Source organism: Vicugna pacos, chromosome 3, assembly GCF_048564905.1.
Source record: "Vicugna pacos chromosome 3, VicPac4, whole genome shotgun sequence".
NCBI lineage: Eukaryota > Metazoa > Chordata > Mammalia > Artiodactyla > Camelidae > Vicugna > Vicugna pacos.
In genome coordinates, this window is record NC_132989.1 from 51,862,268 (window position 1) to 51,882,617 (window position 20,350).

Genomic DNA, 20,350 nt, shown 5'->3' on the forward strand with positions numbered 1-20,350 from the left:
GGACCTTGTGAATATAAGAATCTGTTAAAGTTAACAAGATAAAAGGAAATAGTAGAGAAAATGGCACTTGCAGGGATGTGGACGCCAGGAAGACGATGAAGTAAACAGGGAACTAGTGGTTCCACAGGTGGAGAATCCGATGTGAGAGGGTGAGTGGTTAGAGACTCCCCTGGAGACAAGGAGGTCCACACAGCGACACGACACTGATGGACCGATAGCGGATATTCGCTATGTAGTTACAGTCTGGGTAATGGTCAGACTCTCCAGCCAGTCTGTATTTGTTATTATTAATTTAAAATCCTTTAGAAATCTGTCCTAAATAGGGTAACTAGAACTCAGAGGCAATTTAAATGAAAGCTTCTGGCTGTCATCTGCACAGAGCAGACACTGACTCTGAAAAGGGGCATTGTTAAAAAGAAACACAATAAATTTGGCTTTAGGAGTCTCTTTCTCTCTCTGGCAAACATAAACACACAGTATACAATGACACACACATTTAATAAGAATCAAAGGTTTCTGATCCTACTCATTCTCTTAACTACTCAATAAACGCCAATAGGTCTCTAGATTTCAATGCTGTTTTCTATGGAAACTACAGAAAAAGCTTCTAGCTTAAAATTTATATGACATCAGCACTGTCCCATGATGTTCCAGATACGAAACTATTTTTGTCACTGATGAAGTTATTTTAATTAATAAATCAGTAGGTATTTATTAAGTGCCTGCTATACCATTACTGCTACTGACTTACCTCCGCTCTCTCTTTCTAAACAAGTAATATAATTTAAAAAATCACCAGAATACAAAAATGAGAGGTGGAAAAGTGGATTACACTGAGGTACAACCAAATTTGATTCTTTCTGTATCACTTTTGGTAATCACTAAGCATTTATATGGAACCTGGTTTATGTTATCAGCGATGTTAGCAGAGAGCCGTACAGATGACCTTGTTCCCAGGACACAGGGAAAAATGGCTTCAGTTCTTCAGGTCTAGCTGGTATTTCTTTTCTTGTTTTTCATGCTTTTCTCCCTTTACACTCTACTAGATTTGGCTACTACATCATTTCCAGTCTCTATTTTCCCATTTACTTCCCACTGCTATTTGCAATCTGTGCAGGTCACCTAGGGAAGTCCCTTTGACAAAGACAAACTGCCTACATCTCTTACCTAGTAAGCTGCTACAATGTTTTAGGCAACTGAGTGAAAAAAACAATTTATTTCCGTACATATAAAAAATACTATTCCTATAATACCTTTCTAGTTCTTCATTGTTGGGCGGCTAGAGGTAGTAGAAACTTTCTCTTAATTAAGGGACTGTAGGAAATTGATTTTTACAGCTCTTAGCATCCTTATGTTTATGGAGAAGGCGACTCTTGAGGTTCTTGGTTAAAACGACTCTACATTTGAAAGTAAATCTACGTAACTTAATACCGATCATAAAAGCAACAGTGCATGTTACTGTTTATTAGAGTACAATGCTGTTCCGGTCATTTTAAATTTATCGTTCCATTTAATTTCTACCAACTCATTTGGCAGCTCCTGTAAGAATCCAGTGGAAAGAGAAGTCAGCTGACTTGCTCAGGGCCGACACAAGCACACACCAAGCTGACCCCAGGAGACTCACTGATTCTTGATTTAGATGCACGTTGTTCACAGCACTTCCAACTATTTTTGATCAATTTAGTGTAGATTCGTAAAAAGAGTTAGTTTTATATTAAATCAAAGTTTAAAAGAAAATAAACTATTTATTGCCATTCTTTGGAAGAAATTGCAAAGGCTTCCACTTTGTAGTAAAACCACAAAGTATGACTGATCTCAGTGGTGCTTATTCTATGACTCTCCATTTCTTCTCATGTGAAACAGACGCAGGATACAACAGAACAGGGTAAATGCACGAACGCATAGCACGATGCCTGACACAGGAAGACTTGCTGAAGCGAAAGTTTGCCTTTATTGTGCTAGGCAGTTGAACAGTGATGCTGAGAATATTATCCCTCATAAAAATTGTCAAATGGTATACATGTAATCTTTTAACTTTCATATAGTTTCACCTTATGAGAAGTTGTAACCTGAAAAGAATGACCAATCTTAATAAGGAATGTTTTAGATTGTTTCACAAATATAATGAAAGTTAATCTTCAAAATAATGAGTTTGTTCCCTTAGACCTCTAGTGGTAAAATTATTAACTGGTAGATTAGTATTATCCATATGACTGACATTATAAAAAGACAAAAAATAATGATTTTATTTAATAACAAATAAAAGCTATTATTTTGATCTAATTCAGCCAAGGTAATTAATTTTCTCTTGGCATAAAAGATGTTTCCATTTTCACTATTAACTGTTTCTGTGAAACCTATCTTATACCACACCCATTTAAAGATTCCCCCCACTCCTCTAATGGAGGCACTGGAGGTTGAACCAGGACTTCATGCACGCCAAGCGCGTGCTCTACCACTGAGCGATACCTCCACTCCCACATTCTACATCCATTTTAAAAAGGTGTTTGCTGGAAGTTCCTGATCATAAGATATAGTAAAGAGTTGACTATACCTTTGGTTATGATGAGAATAACTGTTTATACATTGGTAGGCTTTAAATAGTTCTTTAATGGAACTGAAAATATATTTTCTAAATAAATCTTTATTAAAATCTTGAATTTACCATTATTGTTATAAAAGCAGTTTTAACATTCAACAGCTGATTGTTCAGGGCCTTTACAGAAAGTCCTATTAATAGCTTTTATTTTGTATATATTTTAATACAAGTTTCCTGTAATTCAGAATTTAATGATATTTTATTGATAACAAAATTAGACATAATGAAAAACATCACCCCAAAATAATTACTCCAGTGCAATGAATATTGTAAATGTATTTTTAAAATATTATATCTAGTTATAGTTTATAGATTTTAAAATACCTTATAAAAAAGGAAATATTTATTCAGTGACTTTTTTTATCTTTTACTTACTAGGAATGGAAACGTCTCTAATTTGCAGTATCAGATATTATGCCTTATAGTTTCTTTTATATTTTGAACTGAAAATGTGTTTTGGCTTATAAAAGTCTGAATTTCTCTACTGTAGGAGATTAACCCAGGTTGGTGACTTGGAAATATACAAGAATGGGAAAATGAGAAGCAATTAGTAAAATTATTTCACTTTTTATTCATTTTTTCTGATTATAATTATCTCTCTTATCTTCAGAATAATGTGCCATTTATTTTTATTATAATCTTGTTTACTACGTTTTAACATCATATTCATCAATGGTTCTTTTATTCTTCATTTTGGAAGAATTTTCAGCTTTTCTATTCATTATCATTGATTTGATTTTCCACAGAGTAAATGCCTCATTTGACTGACTCCTAGGCAAATTTTAATTTTAGCTTTGCATTTTCACTTTCCTTGAGCTCTTTCTATAGTTTACTTGCCTTTCATGCCACCCATTTTCTTTCATCTTAGCCTGAAATTTTATATGACATTTTGCTTTCATTTCATAGAAATGATACTGCTTTATATTTTTTAGAAGATACCAAATATCTTTTCAAACATTTCTTGCACCCTCCTCCCAACAATGAATCACTTTTGATCTGTTCTTCATAAAATATGCATGACTTTCCCTTTTTAATTTTGTTCTGTAATTTTTTTTTTCCTTTCTGGTACTTGTTCTAGAATGAGACGAGCTCAGTCCATAATAGGTGTTCATAAAGGGCGCATGCACCACACCCACTCACAGTCCTGTGGATAACAACAAAATCCCTGTACAAACTCAAGGGGCAGCCAGTGGTGCCCAGCCACTCTTTCAATATTCTGTATGTATGACACTCAACTAGTGTATGTTAATAAACGTGCTAGAGGCACATCGTTGTTTGTCACTGTACTGAAATACGAAACTTGGCTTATTCCTCTTCATTATACACTTAGCTCCTTTTCCTGACCTGTAGCTTCATTAGAACACCTTGCTTATTAAAAACACATTGCTGGCCTGAAACTCATTTTGCCAATTACATACCTACCTAGGCCCTTGTACTCAGAACAATACACACACACACAGTTTTCATATAGTTGAGGTTTCACATGAAGGTAGAAGATATAATATTGATATGAGTATGGGAACAATTCTCTAGTGATTTCATAATCTATTACCAAAATCTCAAAGAGAATTGTGAGTTTTCTGTTTGGTTCTGATCTTGATTCTAGCAAGCAAGAATGCAGTCAGTGGGAAAGGACAAACACTCCCATAAGCTCTTTTAGGTTGAGCAGTTTGCGTTGCTTCAGGTGGTAGAACTTTTTTTTTAATCTAACTATTGTCTCTCTCCATTCAATTTTGCTAGAACTCAAAGGTTTAAAAAACACTAGTGATAATTTGGAAGTCATGACTACTAACCAAGCATCATTTTAAGCAAATCTGACTTTAGACAAAATTTCTAATAATAAAGCCATATTATAAATATAAAGTAAGGTGTATTTGGACAGTTTATCTTATAAACATTCTTTGAAATACATGTAGATATTGGGACAAAAATATTTATGGCTATTTTTTTATTCCACTGGGGCTTTTTCTCCTTCAAAATGCAGGGCATAGAGGATAACAAGGAAATAGTGACATTGAAACTATGATGTTATTTTGAGTAAATGGAGACTAAAATCATAATTCAAGACAACAAGTCAGTCAGGATTTCAGCAAAAGAGCAAAGAGAAAATTGTCACAAGTCCACTTCTCCCATATATGTTTAAGAAGGCAGAAAAGGCAAAGAAGTGTCATGCACAAATTCTTTCCTGCTACTGTTTTTATCTTGAAGCAAAATACTTTCCTAGAAGCCGTCCTTTAAAGAGCATTTGTTAGAGCTTTGTCACTTGTTCATCCATAAATGCAGAAGAGTTTGGATAATTGAACATGACAGCTCGGAGTGGCTGCTGTTGGAAAACTGTAATCCTATCCTGCTGCCTAATTTAAAGCTGAAGAGTTGTATGCGAAAACTATTTCTGATGGGTTTGCTCTGTCTCTACCATTTTTTCCATGAGTAAATTATTTTAGTATATTTTTCTTCTTGGGCATCTGCTTTTCGATATAGGAGAATTCTTTTAAAGTACATAAAATAATTGACATACAATAGAAAAAATTCAGATACTTGATATATACTGGGGAGGGGAATTGGGGGAGGGGAAAAATTCAGGAGAATTCTTGATGCACTTAAAATCTCACAAGCAGATGCCTGATTTAAGAGATCCATAGTTTAAACATTACTAGAAATAGAGTATTTTTCCATTTTGATAAATTGGGAGATTGATAGCTGGGCAGTACAATATGTACTATGGGTTCTGAAATATTAATGCTGTTCTACATAGTACATTTGGTTTCTTTTTAAGTCATTATAGCCTCTTTGATTTCTTGGGATTCCTGACTCACTAGGCATCATGTTCAGATGCTCTTGTTCCTAGAACTAACCATTTAACCACATATTGGCATCAGTCAGTTTAAAAAGCAAGACTTGAGAGTACTTGTAAAAAGGTACTTCGTTGTGGAACACATGAGATGTTTCAAAGGCACTATCAAATCAACAGTGTACACACCATACCTACAAAATGTTTTATGTCAATTGTATCTCAATAAAAAAGAAAAAAAATCCTGATAACCAATAGTCATAGAAATGTCTCTCTTTATCCAGTAATTTGTAAATATACTGACAAAAGAAACTGGGACTATGTACTATATTCATTGCCAATTTTATTTGGCATTTGTGTGTAGGAGTGTGTGGTTTCAACTTGACTTGAGTAGCATTCACTTCTTTCTGAAACATCATATGGTGAAAATATTTGCAAACTATGCGACTGACAAGGGCTTAATCTCCAAAATATACAAACAGCTTATACAACTCAATATTAAAAAAAAAATCAACCCAATCAAAAAAAGCACAAGACCTAAATAGACATTTCTCCAAAGAGGACATACAGATAGCCAATAGGTACATAAAAAGATGTTCAACATCACTAGTTGTTAGAGAAATGCAAATCAAAACTACCATGAAGTAACAAATCATACTGATTGGAATGGTCATCATCAAGGTCTACAAAGAATAAATACTGGAGAGGGTGTGAAGAAAAGGAAACCCTCCTACACTGTTGGTGGGAATGTAAATTGGTGCAGCCACTATGGAGAACAATATTACTCAGCCATAAAAAATAATGAAATAATGCCATTTACAGCAACATAGATAGACCTAGAGATTATCATACTAAGTGAAGTAAGTCAGACAAGAAAGAGAAATATCATATGATATCACTTACATGCGGAATCTTAAAAAAATGATATAAATGAACTTATTAAAAAACAGAAATAGACTCAGATATTAAAAACAAACTATGGTTCTAAATGAGAAAGAGTAGGGATAGGGATAAATTGAGAATTTGGGATTAACAGATACATACTACTAGATATAAGATATATAAACAACAAGGACATACTATATACCACAGGAAAATATATTCAGTATCTTGTAATAATCTATAACAGAAAAGAATCTGAAAATGAATTTATGTATACATTATATATATATATGACTGATCACTTTGCTGCACACCTGAAACATTGTAAATCAATTATACTTCAATTAAAAAAAATTAGTAAATAAAACTGCTTATGGTAGAAAATATATTAGTATTGATCTATTGGTACTTTCATTTCTTTAAAAACAATTCGGTCAATATATATCTGATTAAGATTACTGTTTGTTTCATCATATGCCTATTACATAATGGGGGTAAAATAATAATTTTTATATTCCTAGGAGAATACATTCCCCATGGTTGTTATGCTCCAATAATTCAGTTTTTATCCTCATCCTAGTAATATCAATAAAGAATAAAAAGATTCCAAAATAGGTGAAGCATAGCCTAAAATAAGGGATAAATTGGGAATCTGAGATTTGTAAATATTAACCACTATATATAAAATAGATTAAAAAAACAAATTTCTTCTGTGCGGTACAGGTAACTATACTCAATGCCTTGTGGTAGCCTATGGTGGGAAAGAATATGAAAAGAAATACTTGTATGTATATGTATGACTGAGACATTGTGCTGTACACCAGAAAGTGACACATTGTAACTGACTGTACTTCAATAAAAATAAATAAATAAATAAATTCTCTTCTATATTAGAAGGCAACTAAAAAAAGATTATCAGCATGATAATTATATAGTTTCACAAATAACATAGATAACTTGGAATTTCACATTTTGGAAGCATCTATTTAACTTATAAACTGCAATGTTGCAAAGTTGTGTTTTATTGGAGTTTCATGATTCATGTCCTTCTCTAAACTCTCTATAGCTTTAATTACATTCAGAATACTAAGGTTGGCTGGTTGTCAGAAAAAAAATGTTCAGTAAAGAGTTTTGCAGGGAGGGCATATAAGTATAATTCATTTATTCTGTTAAAGTTCCAAATGTTCAAAGAGTATTCCCTATGTAATATAAATATTTAGAACTATCTGCCTGTGATAACAAACTAGATCCACATTTTCTACAAAATTGCCAGGAAGTCCTGCCATTATCTCATGGCACCTATTTTGAAATACCTCAAAGGACTTCCAGGTTATCTCACATTTGAATATGAGTCTTATGCCCACTCTACTACTGTTCAAGGTGCCACCAGCCAGGAAAGTCAGATCATCACAAGAGAACCTTCTGAAACAAAACTCCATTACTTTTAGAGAGCCAGACCACCTGGTCTCTATTGCTTTGAGTTACATCTCTTCTTTGTCTGCTTTGCTGTAAACTATGTGAAAACCACAGTCATCTGATGAAGAAAGGGGTAGGCTATATTGTCAGTTTTTCTGGACCAGAGTCTTCATTTACCATAGTCCTCAAAAGGAAGAGTCCTGACGTCACCCTGGTAGTCCAATACTAACCATCTCTTGACAAAGTCTCCTAGTGACACTCATCAGTCTAACTAACGTAGGTCTATAATAATTCCTCTAGGTCATGGGGATTCTTCAATAAATGTTTTTCAATGGTACACTCTGTCAAGTAAACTCATGAAAAAAAAATCCCAGTGAGGTATAGTTATTCGGTTAAAAATTTTAGTTCAGACACATACTAATTTTCCTTAAGGTCACAGATGTAAGTAGGTAAGAACGATTCCCAGCATCTGCCATTGGCTGAGCAGAACCATGAGTCCCTTGCAATCTGAGCCCTCCCTTGGACCTCAGGGTAAGCCTGCCACCAGACTCATCCCATTACTTGATGGGGATATTTGACCTCAGAGAATCCAGCTGTTTGTAGTCATCCAACTTTAACGATGAGAACTCTACTTCATCAGACATATTTAAGTAATTTGGGTTTTGGTTTTTGTTTTGCATTTAAACTGGTCTTATTTCTCAATCTTGTTGATGAAGAGAAACTCAATTCTGATACCTCAGAGTTAGTCATTTTCCATATTAAATATTAGTCAGTTACATGTTAATTAATTACCTTTAACATAAATACATAGTTCTGCTGTTTCTCTCCATTCTTTTCCTTCAGCCATAGATTCTAAGGTCTTAAATGTCTCACATGCTATCAGCGATGATCTAGCTTCTACCTTCCTTCATCTATTCACTAGAGTTTCTTCACAGACCTACTGAAAGTTTTCTGGCTTAATTGTCTTTTTTGGGTACTTTGCTTATACAACATGCTGAAGGCCATGGTCCCTGTTACTGAGGTGTTACTATGTGTCCTTCTCAGCTCATCCTTTGTCCCTTTCACACAGGCTTTCTGTAGCCCACTCTTAAGATATGTAGAAAATTTCTGATTCCATTTATACCACATCCAGTCCATGGTTAGAAAAGGTTCACTCTTCAGTCCATCTGTCTAGACAGTTTCTGCAATAGCCTCAAAAATGCACCTGTATTTCCCCAAATTATGTCCTAGCAATGAGAAATAAACACCTCTGACTTGGGGTGCCCCCCACAAAGATTTGACTGTCCTTTCCTATCCAGCCTCGTCTGACCAAGTTTAATACCATTCAAAATGGGGCACAGAAAGAAGTAGACTTAACTCCAGCATATTAATTCTTTGGTCTTTGCCTTTATCCCTTGGAAAATGAATCTTATTTAAAAAAATTGTTGGAGACCTGGTTCTTAATATCCTCCTTTTATACTAAACTTCTTGATGAAAGTTGAATTTGCAGTTCGTTGTTCTTGATCTGTATGACTTAATCGTAACTTTAAAATAAAACTTCTTCAATGCCAATAATATCGATAGAAGTCCTTTATAATCAAAATTGTGCAAATTCCTGGGATATATTTACCATGTTTAAATGAGGTTGAAAATTTGTCTTTTCTATAGCCCTAAATATAAAACGAATGTCCAACATTCCATATTTATATAAATAAATGATTGAATAAACACTAAATTGAGGATGAGACACATAACTCATGTAGAATAACTCCAAGTTATTTATGTAAGTACTCCATCACTCTCAAGGTGATAGAAAATAACTCCTCACCTCTTAAATGTGAGCTGCTCACAACATGGAAAGAGAGAAAAAGAGTATCTTTTCATTGGAGACACTTGACAAACACCTCAGTTAGGTGATCGAGGTCAACATCGACATTAGTAAGTCATGGTGATAATACGAACCTTTGACATGTAATGAAAATGGCCCTTTCTCTCTATGGTTTTCATCCCCAAAACATGTAAGCCCCGCCAAATTATGAGAAAAACATCAAACAAATTCCAATTGAAGGAAATGCCACAAATTATCTGACCAGTAATCCTCAAAACTGTCAAGGTCATCAAAAACAAGCATGTTTTGGAGAATGGTGGAAGAAAGGGGAGCTGTGAATAATCTGACACGTTGAGAGCATTCAAGTCATTCGGTTGAGTAGTGACAGTTAAGGTGGAAAAGAGTATAGTTTATATTAGTTTGGCAGGGACCAAACGGTGATCCTTTATATACTATTCCCAGAGGTTTGAGCTTCTTTTCTTATGGAGCTGGCTCTCATGGTTAAGCTGCAGTCTATTGTGCAGAGATATACGGATTAGAAAACACAGCAGAAGTAGTAGGCTGAAGCAAATTGATTAAGAGATGATAAGTATGTGGAATATAACTGAATTATCTGACTTTTTCCCTTTCTCAAAGGTTTCTACTTCAGTTTGAGTAAACATGTTTATCTCTTCATTGTACGCAGCTGAGTAATTTCTCTAATGGTATCTCATTTGAAGTCTTTTCTCCTGGATCTACTGTTTAGAGTCTGCTGGACAGGGACTGTCACATTTCCACGCCAACCCCCATTATCCCTGACTGCAGTGTTAGCCATATAGAACTAAGCATACAAGCAGTACGTCCTATTGTTACTCACATAACAGATAAGCTTTAGGACAATAAGTTTGCATGCATATGTAAACTAACAATTTTTTTGTAATTTGTACTATTTACCTGATATGAACAGTTTTGGCTATTTTTAAATTATTCTCAGGTTGAAAGTAATCTTTACTTTCAAATGTTAAAAAAAATTAATGGGATAATACTTAGACTTCTGTTGTTACACTAATAAAATGACAACAAATGTTAGGGCTTACCCAGCAAAAAAAAAAAAATTCCTGGCCTTTTTTATCCAACTCTTTCAACACAACAGCTATCTCTTTGTTACCTTCTTAGTTTATAAGTCATATTACTGCATACTGAACTAGGTTTTAAAGCAATGATAGCTTAACAAAAGACGCTATACTTGATATGGACTTAGGATATTACGTGTTCATACATTTTTAAATAGGTCTACTGGTCCATGAACAAGGGATATTTGTTTTGTTTTCAAGTTCGGCTATACTTATGTATCTGCAGGCAAGACATTTCATCTCTGTGCTCCTTAAATAACACATTTATAAGGGAAAAGGTGTAAACTAGATGACTTTTCAGTTTTCTTCTTATTTTAATATTTTATGATGTGTTTAATGAATAACAAAAAGATCCATTTTGGTCATTGTGATAAGAGATTAGTAATCTTTTAACATATTTATTTTTAGCCAATTTTTGATACATGTAATTTTAAGGCCACAGTTAATTGATAAGTTTACATCATTATCAGGCTTAATCATGCTGAGTGAAATGTAAATATTGAGATTAGTTTTCTTCCTGTAACTGAATTCATTGGCAGTCTTATTTCACAATGTATCTCAAGGCTATTATCAATATACCTGATCAAGACAATGAAGTACTCCATGATGGAAAAAACTAAGTATATTAGACAAACCTAGGCTTTTATTTGCCCTTTTTTTGTACAAAATATTCTCCAAAGATTACTGGTTAACTCTTACAGAAGATACAATTTAACAGAAATGTAGCTGTAGATTTGGTAAGAAAATATCAAAAAAAATTTATAAGTATCTAAGAAAATAAAACAATTTCCTTAATTACATGGAGAAGAGTTTGCACTGGAGATTTCATTTCGTTAAAACAAATTAAACTTAGTGTTCTTTCCAGAGTGGGTAAAAAAAGAACAGTCATATTAGTTCTGGAAGTACTGGGACTATCTTTTGACACAAAACTATCGAGCTGCTGTTAGGGTCATACTGATGCTTCAGAAAATATTAAAAAACTAGCATCAGAATTCAAGGACCATGATAAGGGAATTTCCTTCTCTCACTCTTTCCCTCACCTTCTCCTCATGAGATGGCTTGTATTACCACACAAAACCAGCCACCATTGATTGGCTATTCCAAACATCAAGCAACAGAGCATAGGAGGGAGCTTAAGTCATGACATTTACAAACTGACCAAGTCAGAGAGTACATTGATTCTGTTCCCTGTAATCTTAGACCAACTAAGGAGCAATCTTCATTGTGATAAATGTCTATTATTTTCTACCTACCAAATTTCCATTCTATTTTTGACAAAAAGTCTATCATACTGTGGGGAACCATTCTCCCCACTCTGAGTATAGGGTTCCTTACAAAATTGACATTGACTCTAATTCCAGTTCCTGGGTTGGATCAAGAGTCAGACTTAAGCCAACAGCACATCCTTGTTGCCTAAATTCATGGATTGGTACACGGACCAGTGTGGGCTACTTACTGTCAGGCCTACAATTTCACTGAAACTTTCAGTAAGCAAAATCTCTTTTCTGCATGGATGGCTGGAAAAAATAAGATGTAGGCTGGTGCTGCTGCAGCCAACTTCCCTAGGAAGTCATAATCATCTGCTTGTGAGTGAAGAAAATACAGAGGAAATAACCCAACTATGCCTGAACTTTTCAAACAGAAAAAGAAAATAAACTCCCTTTTGTTTAAGCCACTTAAGTAGGGTGGTTCTAACATTTTGCAAATACAAATTCCTCACTAGTACTCTTTAGATAACTAATATTTATAACTTAACATTTCCATCCTTATTGTGAAATGTATTCATCTAACTGATTTTACTTTGTGTTAATTATTGTTAAATGCAAAATTTTTTCTAAAGGCCCTTATAATACTCTGTTATTGAAGAATACAAAAAAAACACCCACAAGCACATAGTATATAATCATTGAGAGAGTTTTTCAAGTATTTTAAAACTCATTTGGCAGAGAACATATTAATAAAACATTTATTAACTTACATAACTTAAAGAAATGATTATAAATATTTGTTAATAATCAGAAAATAAATTGATTTGCTGGTGGATTTGAGTTTTAATATAATCCAAAAATTAACATTCTATTTGAAGGAGTATTCTGAATTCAATTATTTATTTCTGAAACATATGAACTTATTTAGTAGGATTTCATTTCTAAGTAGAAGAATAGTAAAGGGAAAGTGCATACAATATTATCTAGTGAAGCATTAACATACACAGTCTCCAAAGGGGGGAAAAAAAAAAGAAAACCTCCAACTGATTCTTTCTGCCTTGAGAAATAGCACTTTTATTATAATGTAGCAGAAACTGAGCTACATATAAAACCTTCCAGCCATAGAGAACATTATTTAACACTGAACTTGAAATAGTATCTGAATCCTGCCAACACAGAATTTTTCCCATATTTTAACTATTGTAGCTTTTTCAGCTTCAAAGAAAACACATCCTCAGCAACCCCCATTATGGACCTTTCCTTGGGATGGAGTGAAACTGACACACTAATGGAAGGAATAGTTGTAAGTTGTTACTGAGTAGCCTGGGGCTAAAAAGCCAGTGCTGGACAAACTCCTATTATCTACCCTCTCCAAAAATAAGTACGAAGCCAAACGATTATTCATGCTCTTCACTTCAAAATTATGTAGGCAAAGCTAAGGAAGTGAAGGTCCTTGATTTAGTTTTTAAAAGTCTTTGAATCATGTCAATAAGCTTGAAATACCAAGAAAAACGGGATACATGTCAAGCATTAAGAGAATCTCAAACCAAAAATGTATCCATTATCATAACATGGTTTCCTCATGTATTACATGTTTCTCAACGTCTCAGGCAATTCTACACCAGGAACATCCCAGCTTCTTGCTTTTTAAAAACCCTGATTTGTGGTCTACTGTGGTTCCAGAAACTCTGCATCTCTTGGGGTGGAGGATGTGAATTGTTGTTATAAACCCTGAGGAAATTCTTATTCCATCGACTCAGAAGTGACTAAGTCAGCTGCACTGTCCTGATTTTGTACCAACTTTACCCTCAACTTCTAGAAAGCCCACACTCAAACAACCTGCTGTTCAGAGTCTGTCTTTTAAAAACCAAATTAGGTCTTTTGTACATCAACTGATGAAAGTTAAAATTATTACATCATGATGTTGCTTATTATCCAAGAGTTTGCTCAGACAGTATCAATATCTTTGTCTTTGAATGTTTTAAAATACATTCAATATATATTTGAATATTTATTTGCATTTTCCCTTATATAGTAAAATGGTAGAAGAGGGAAATAAAAACTATTTGCGAAAAAATATTCTATGTGCAAAAAGATAAAAAACAGTATATATTCCAAAAAGAGTGATACTTTAACCTCACCCTGAAACTTGTATTATGTTCAAAAATAAAATCAGTGATTAAAGCACATGCTAGAAATATATCTTTCATGTTTCTATTTAACAGGCAGATATATTTGGTGATTTCATAAAGCATTTGTTTCTTGGTGTTGAAAACTCATTTTTTTTCACTTTTGGCAATTTTATATTTTATACAAATATTTTATATTTTATTTCAGATGTCTTTTTCTTCAAAATATGTTATGTAAGAAAGTGGAGAATCATCTGTATATTTAATATTGAGACTATTCATTCAGTTATTTACGCCTTGGACAAAAACGTCTGCTAAGCATCTGTCTGTTTTAGAAGTGGGATGAACTACAGTAACAAACCAGAAGAAAGGCCCTGTACACACAGAGCTTGCATTCTGATTAGGAAAATGCAGGCATTAAACAATCACCTGAATTGCTATCAGGTCTGATATATGCTAGGAAGAGGGAAAAAACAAACCAAGACATTCTGTAGTGGGTAGACTCTGTGATGAGAATACTTTGAGTAGAGACCTAAAACAAGTGAGGGAGGGACTCATGTGTACATTCCAGGAATAACAGAGACAAAAGCTTGTGAGACAGGGAATTTCACAGCATGACTGAGGGACAGCAGGGAGGGAGACCAGTGTAGCTAGAAGAAGGTGAACAAGAGGGTGGAGAAGAAGATTATGAAGTAAGGGGGTATAGGAGACCAGCTCACAGAGCAACCAAGAGTCCATGATGAGAACACTGATTTTCACTAGTCTGAGTGAGATGGAAAGCTACTGGAAAATTTGGAGCAAAGTGAAAATTTAAATTTGATATATATATTTTTTAAGATTTCTGTGGTAACTGAGTGGAGAGTAGCCTGGATAAGTGCAAAGATGAAGGTAGGAAGACCTGTTATGAGATTATTGAAAGAATCCAAGTGAAAAATACTGCTGGCTTACATGGGTGGTTACAGTAGAGATAGTGAGAAATGGGTTCTGGATACTTTCTGTAACATTATTTTGAAAAACTGCTGATGAATTAGATGTGCAATGTGGAAAAAGGTAAATGATGTCTTTCATAATTTTTCTCTATACATCTTAAAGATGGGAGTTGCCAGTTACTGACATGAGGAACATAGTCAGCCTAATAAGATAACTTGGGGGATGCGGGCGGCATGGTACAAAACATTTCATTGCAGACATGTTACATGTGAGATGCCTATTCAACAAAGGTGGAGATGCCCGGTAGACTAATAGTTGCATGAATGGTTTTTCAGGGGGAGAGTTTGGGATGGAAATAAAACTTTGTGATCAGCCTCAAATAAATTATATTTAAAACCAAGAGATGAGACATACTCACCCAGGTAGTTAATGATGATAGAGAAGATATCCAAGAATTGATCCTGGATAATCTAAAGTTTAGAACTTTAAAAACATGAGGCGAAATCCTTAAAGGAAACAGAGAAGAAATAAATACCAGGTTGAAGAGAAAAAAGAGTGATGTATCTCAGTAGTCAAGGACCAAGATGATGAGGAAAGAGTCAAAAGTGCTGTTGAGGCTTCCACGTCTAAGTTACTGGGAGACTGGTGACAACACTATTTATGACACTGGGCAAAGGAGAGGAGAAATCTGTAACATATCTGGAGGACAAACCCAAAGACAACATGTCTCTTTCTCAGGGCTCAGGACGCCTTTCATTTGATGTGCCAATACAACCTAGCAAAGACAGCAGTTATTATCAAAATCTGTTGACTAAGAGGTGTCAAGTCAGCAAATGTTCCTTTGATAAAATTAGGTCATGATTTATGTGATAGATAATGGGCGGATAGCAGTATCTTAACTAATATGTAAAGCTGAATTTTTGCATACTATAGTATCCTTGCTTCAGTCGCATCCTTTTATCTCCTCTACTTTGGATCTGTTACACAAAGATAGATAGGACTATTACTGATTGTTCTACTTTGAATTAGAATGCCTTTGGTAGTAGTTCAGATACAAAACAACAGAAAGGAAGTAAGTGTTGGCATTTAAAAATGGACACTTTCATACAAAAAAAAAGAGCACTTTGAAAGTATACAACAATTAACATTTTTTAAAGGTGATTCCTGAAATTTTAAAGATATTTAATTGCAAAATGTCAGTAGCACATGTGGTGGGATTTGACTGATAAACAGGTACAAGCCAAATGAGCCTTACTAGACTTTCACTGTTTTCTAAGTACAGAGAACTGGTTTACCCACGCACTACTGGGGCAGTAACGTGGGTTATAAAACCACTAACAGTGAAAAGCGTCACTCCCGCTCCCAAGTTTACTGATTACATTACTTACAGTGGCAGGAATTTTCAAATGCTATTTTGTGAGTTTAAATAGTCCCTTGGAATCTTAAAAAAAAACAGCACACACACACACACACACACACACAAAACAGAAACAGACTCAGAGACATAGAACACAGACTTGTGGTTGCCAGGGGGATGGATAAACAAGATTGTACTGTGTAGCACAGGGAAATATATATAGGATCTTGTGGTGGCTCACAGCGAAATAGAATGTGACAATGAATGTTTGTATGTTTACGTATAACTGAAAAATTGTGCTCTACACTGGAATTTGACACAACATTGTAAAATGACTATAACTCAATAAAAAAAGTTTACAAATCAATCAATCAATCAATCAATAGTCCCTTGGATTTCTTGATCAAATTTCCAAGAATTTCACTTAGGAAAATAAAATGTCAGTGCTTCCCACAGAGCAGTAAGGATTTTGAATGAGAACAGCAAGGACTGGGTTTATTAACTCACACTTTAGCACAGCTGACTCTGTGCTCCCACGTATCTGCAAGCTGGCTATTACTCAAGCACTTTCTAGCGAGCTCTGACCTGTACTGAGCTCTAAAGAAGTTTTTCCAGTTTCTTACTGATATTTTCAAGTAAGATTTCATCCCGAACCCAATACAAAAAAAAAAAAATTATTTCCCTCCTTCCAAAATAACCTTCATTTGATCATTTCCTCATATAATAAAATCAACAACATCCCTGGGTCTTTTGCTTAAAATTTTAGCATCTTTGATTTCTCCATTTCCTGTTGGTACCCTACACATCTTCCAAAAGAATTCTTACCAGTTACTTCATTCAATTTACTAGAAACTCTCTTTAATTTAAAAACTAATTTCAATAGCCTTTTATCATATTATAAACGTATTGTATGTTACTTGTAGAGGATTTAGAAAATGCAGATAAGCCAAGAGATAAAAGTAATGCTTACTCATAATTCCACAAACCAGAGAGAATTACCATTAACATTATGCTGTTCATCAGTGCAATATTTAATATTCATATTAATGTATAAAATTTATAGAATCATTGTATATATTGGTTTAACCTGGTTTTCAACGTTCTATAAACATATTTCATTGCACTAATTCCCATTCCAAGATAGCCTCCTTTCTGCTTAGTTAAGAGGAGCCACAATTTCCTCATTTTAAAAGTGTTTACTTAAAAATGTCCTTTACACTAGCAACATAATACTCCATTAAGTAAATGGATCACATTTCACCTAGTTCATCCCTATTGATAAGCTTACAAACTATTTTGTGACTTTTCGTACCATAAACAATGTATAGAAGATCATTATTTCAGCCAAATGTTTCCACTAGGATTTCCTTACGATCCCTAAGGGGACTTGATAAAGGGATGACCATTTTTGTGGCACCTGAAATGGACTGTGCAGGCACCTAGTTAGCTCACCATTCCTTGCCGAGAGATTATATACTCTTCAACACGATGTTTGAGGTTTTTAGCCATTTGGTTTCAACTAGTCAGTAGCTTTTCCAGTCTTGTGCCCACTGGAATTGTATCCACTCACAAAGCTACAATCCAGTTATATTAAGCCTTTTGGTTCTTTTGATTCAACTCTGTTTTTCTGCCTCGTGTTTCAAACATGTCCGGGTTTTCAATGCCACTGAAAGACCAGACTTCTGTGAAACTTGACTGTGCATTTCTGTGTTTTCCTGGACAACACTTTTGCTCCCCTCTTCAAATTTCTGTGATGCTTCTAATAAACACTTTGGATGAACCTCCGTGCAATAAAAGTGTTGAGACTGTATTTTCATTCTCTCCATGGTGCCTCGTAAGAGGCCTAGGACCGAGAATGGTGTAGCTACACCTGCACATCCCAAGATGCCCTGCTCAAAGAACTGGTAGATATCTGATGATTTGTATTATATCAAATATCTCCTGTAATTGTAGCTTCAACCTTGAGGAGCATGGTTTGGGTGTCTGTGATATATGCTAAATGTTACACAATCAAGAGTTTTTTACATTTTTACAGAATAATATGAATTTCAATTGTGAAGAGCAACAGGGAGTATTAAATCATTCCAGCACAACTGAGGGCTCTGTGCACCAATGCACCAGAGAGCTGTGTAATACTCACCATTTCCAGCAAGACTGCTTCCCTATTGAATTCTGGACAAGTCTTAATTGAGCTTTGAGCCAATATTTAAATTAGTGATATCTTTACTCATCAATCTTTATTTCTTATTCACCCATTTGTCCTCAACCGTAAAACATTTTAAATGCTTGACATATATAAATGATTTCATAGAAGTTTATATGGTTATATGAAAGATTCAATACTTCAGAATTTACTGAAATTCTCAAAACTTTGAAAGTCTATAGCAATGTCAAAGTTGCAAACAAATGAACTATATTTTATATGATATTTAATTTCTCAATTTGCATAGGATTGGACTGTCTTTCTGGTTATAAATATGTTATTATACTGTGACACAATAAACAGGGTACACATTTTATAAGAAATGCGTGGTTTTTAAAAATATTTGTTTAAATGTCTGTGAGATTTGCAGTCAAGTCTTATACAGTGACTTCAGCAAAATCAGTATAAAATTATTATTGGATTTAAGACCAAAATTACTTGAACAGAGGTGGTCCATACCTTTTAATATGGTTTATGGTGTAACAATATTCCCATGATGCTTCTTCTTAAAACTGGAATTTTGCTAAATGCAATTCTCCTATTTGATAGGGCAAGTGTTTAAAAGTCGTCAGAAAGTAAATCCAAAATATATAACCTCTACCATCTGATTTTTAATAGGCTGTGGTCCATACAAACTATCAGAAGCATAGAGAGTCATTTTGGCAATAATTTAACATATTTATTCTTACAGTTTTCTTTTCATAATACTATCCACAAAAATAGAATAAAAGAATAAAGGAAAATTCATCCTTTGTGCATCAATTTTGTTTGTTATCTTCTAAAATATAAGATACTATTGCCATGGGAGAAGGTACCTGTGATTGCAAAGAACAAGACGCAGGAGTATAACCTCTGCCTGAAGCTGGAGTGAAAATGATGTTGTTAGGCCTCCTCCGATTCCCGTATGTTAGTGGTTCTCAACTGGGAACAGCTACAACCCCCAGGAGAAATCTGTCAATGTCTGCAGACATATTTGGTTGTCACAAGCGGAGAGTGTTACCGGCATCTGCTGGGTAGAGGCCAGGAATGCTGCTACATCTCCTTCGATGCCAGGATATATAACCGTGTGTTTACCAGCCCTAAGCCTCTTTTTGTGCATTTCTCCTTCCCCCACCAGGCCGGTAGTTACCCATCCTTGTGGTTAAGAAACAAAAAGACATCTACTAGATCCCGTGAAATCTGTGTCATTTCCATTTTTGGTCCAGAGTTATTCAAAACCACAGACATACATATCAAAAAGTAAAAGCAGTCATAAGCCATTTCTTACTTGATTTCTCATACACTAATATACCCAAACTCATTTTCTTTTTTGTTTGTTTGTTTGTTTTTTCCTCAGTAGTTCATTTTTAAGAATGAGAAAATAAACTGAATGAATATGAAGGAATATTAAAAAGGTCTTAATTTGAAAGAACATTCATTCTGATTGCTGAGTGTTTTTTATACCTCTTGCTATAATAAATGGGAGTGAGAATCTACAAGATTAATGACGGTTGCTCAAAGACTCATATTTTCATGCAAATTTCCTAGTTGCCCTAAATTACATCACCTTTAAGATTCAGGCAGCAAACATGAGGAAGTAGGACTTTAGAGAAAAGTGAAATCATCTCCTTAGATGAAGGGCTGGCAAACTACAACCCTCAGGCCGTGCTCAGCCAGCTACCCAGTTTTGTAAATAGTTTGAAGAACAGCGACATTAATTCATTAATGTATTGCCCAATGCTACTTTTGTGCTACAGTGCAAATTTTAGAAGTTGCAATAGGAACTATATGGTCTTTAAAGTTTAAAATATTTACTCTCTGGCCCTATACCAAAAAAAAAAAAAGTCCACCTCTGTTCTGTAGTCATGGTTTGCAAACATTAAAATGCAGCTCTTCTGGTCAGAGGGAGCCTGAGGACAGAGGTTTGGAGCCTGAGT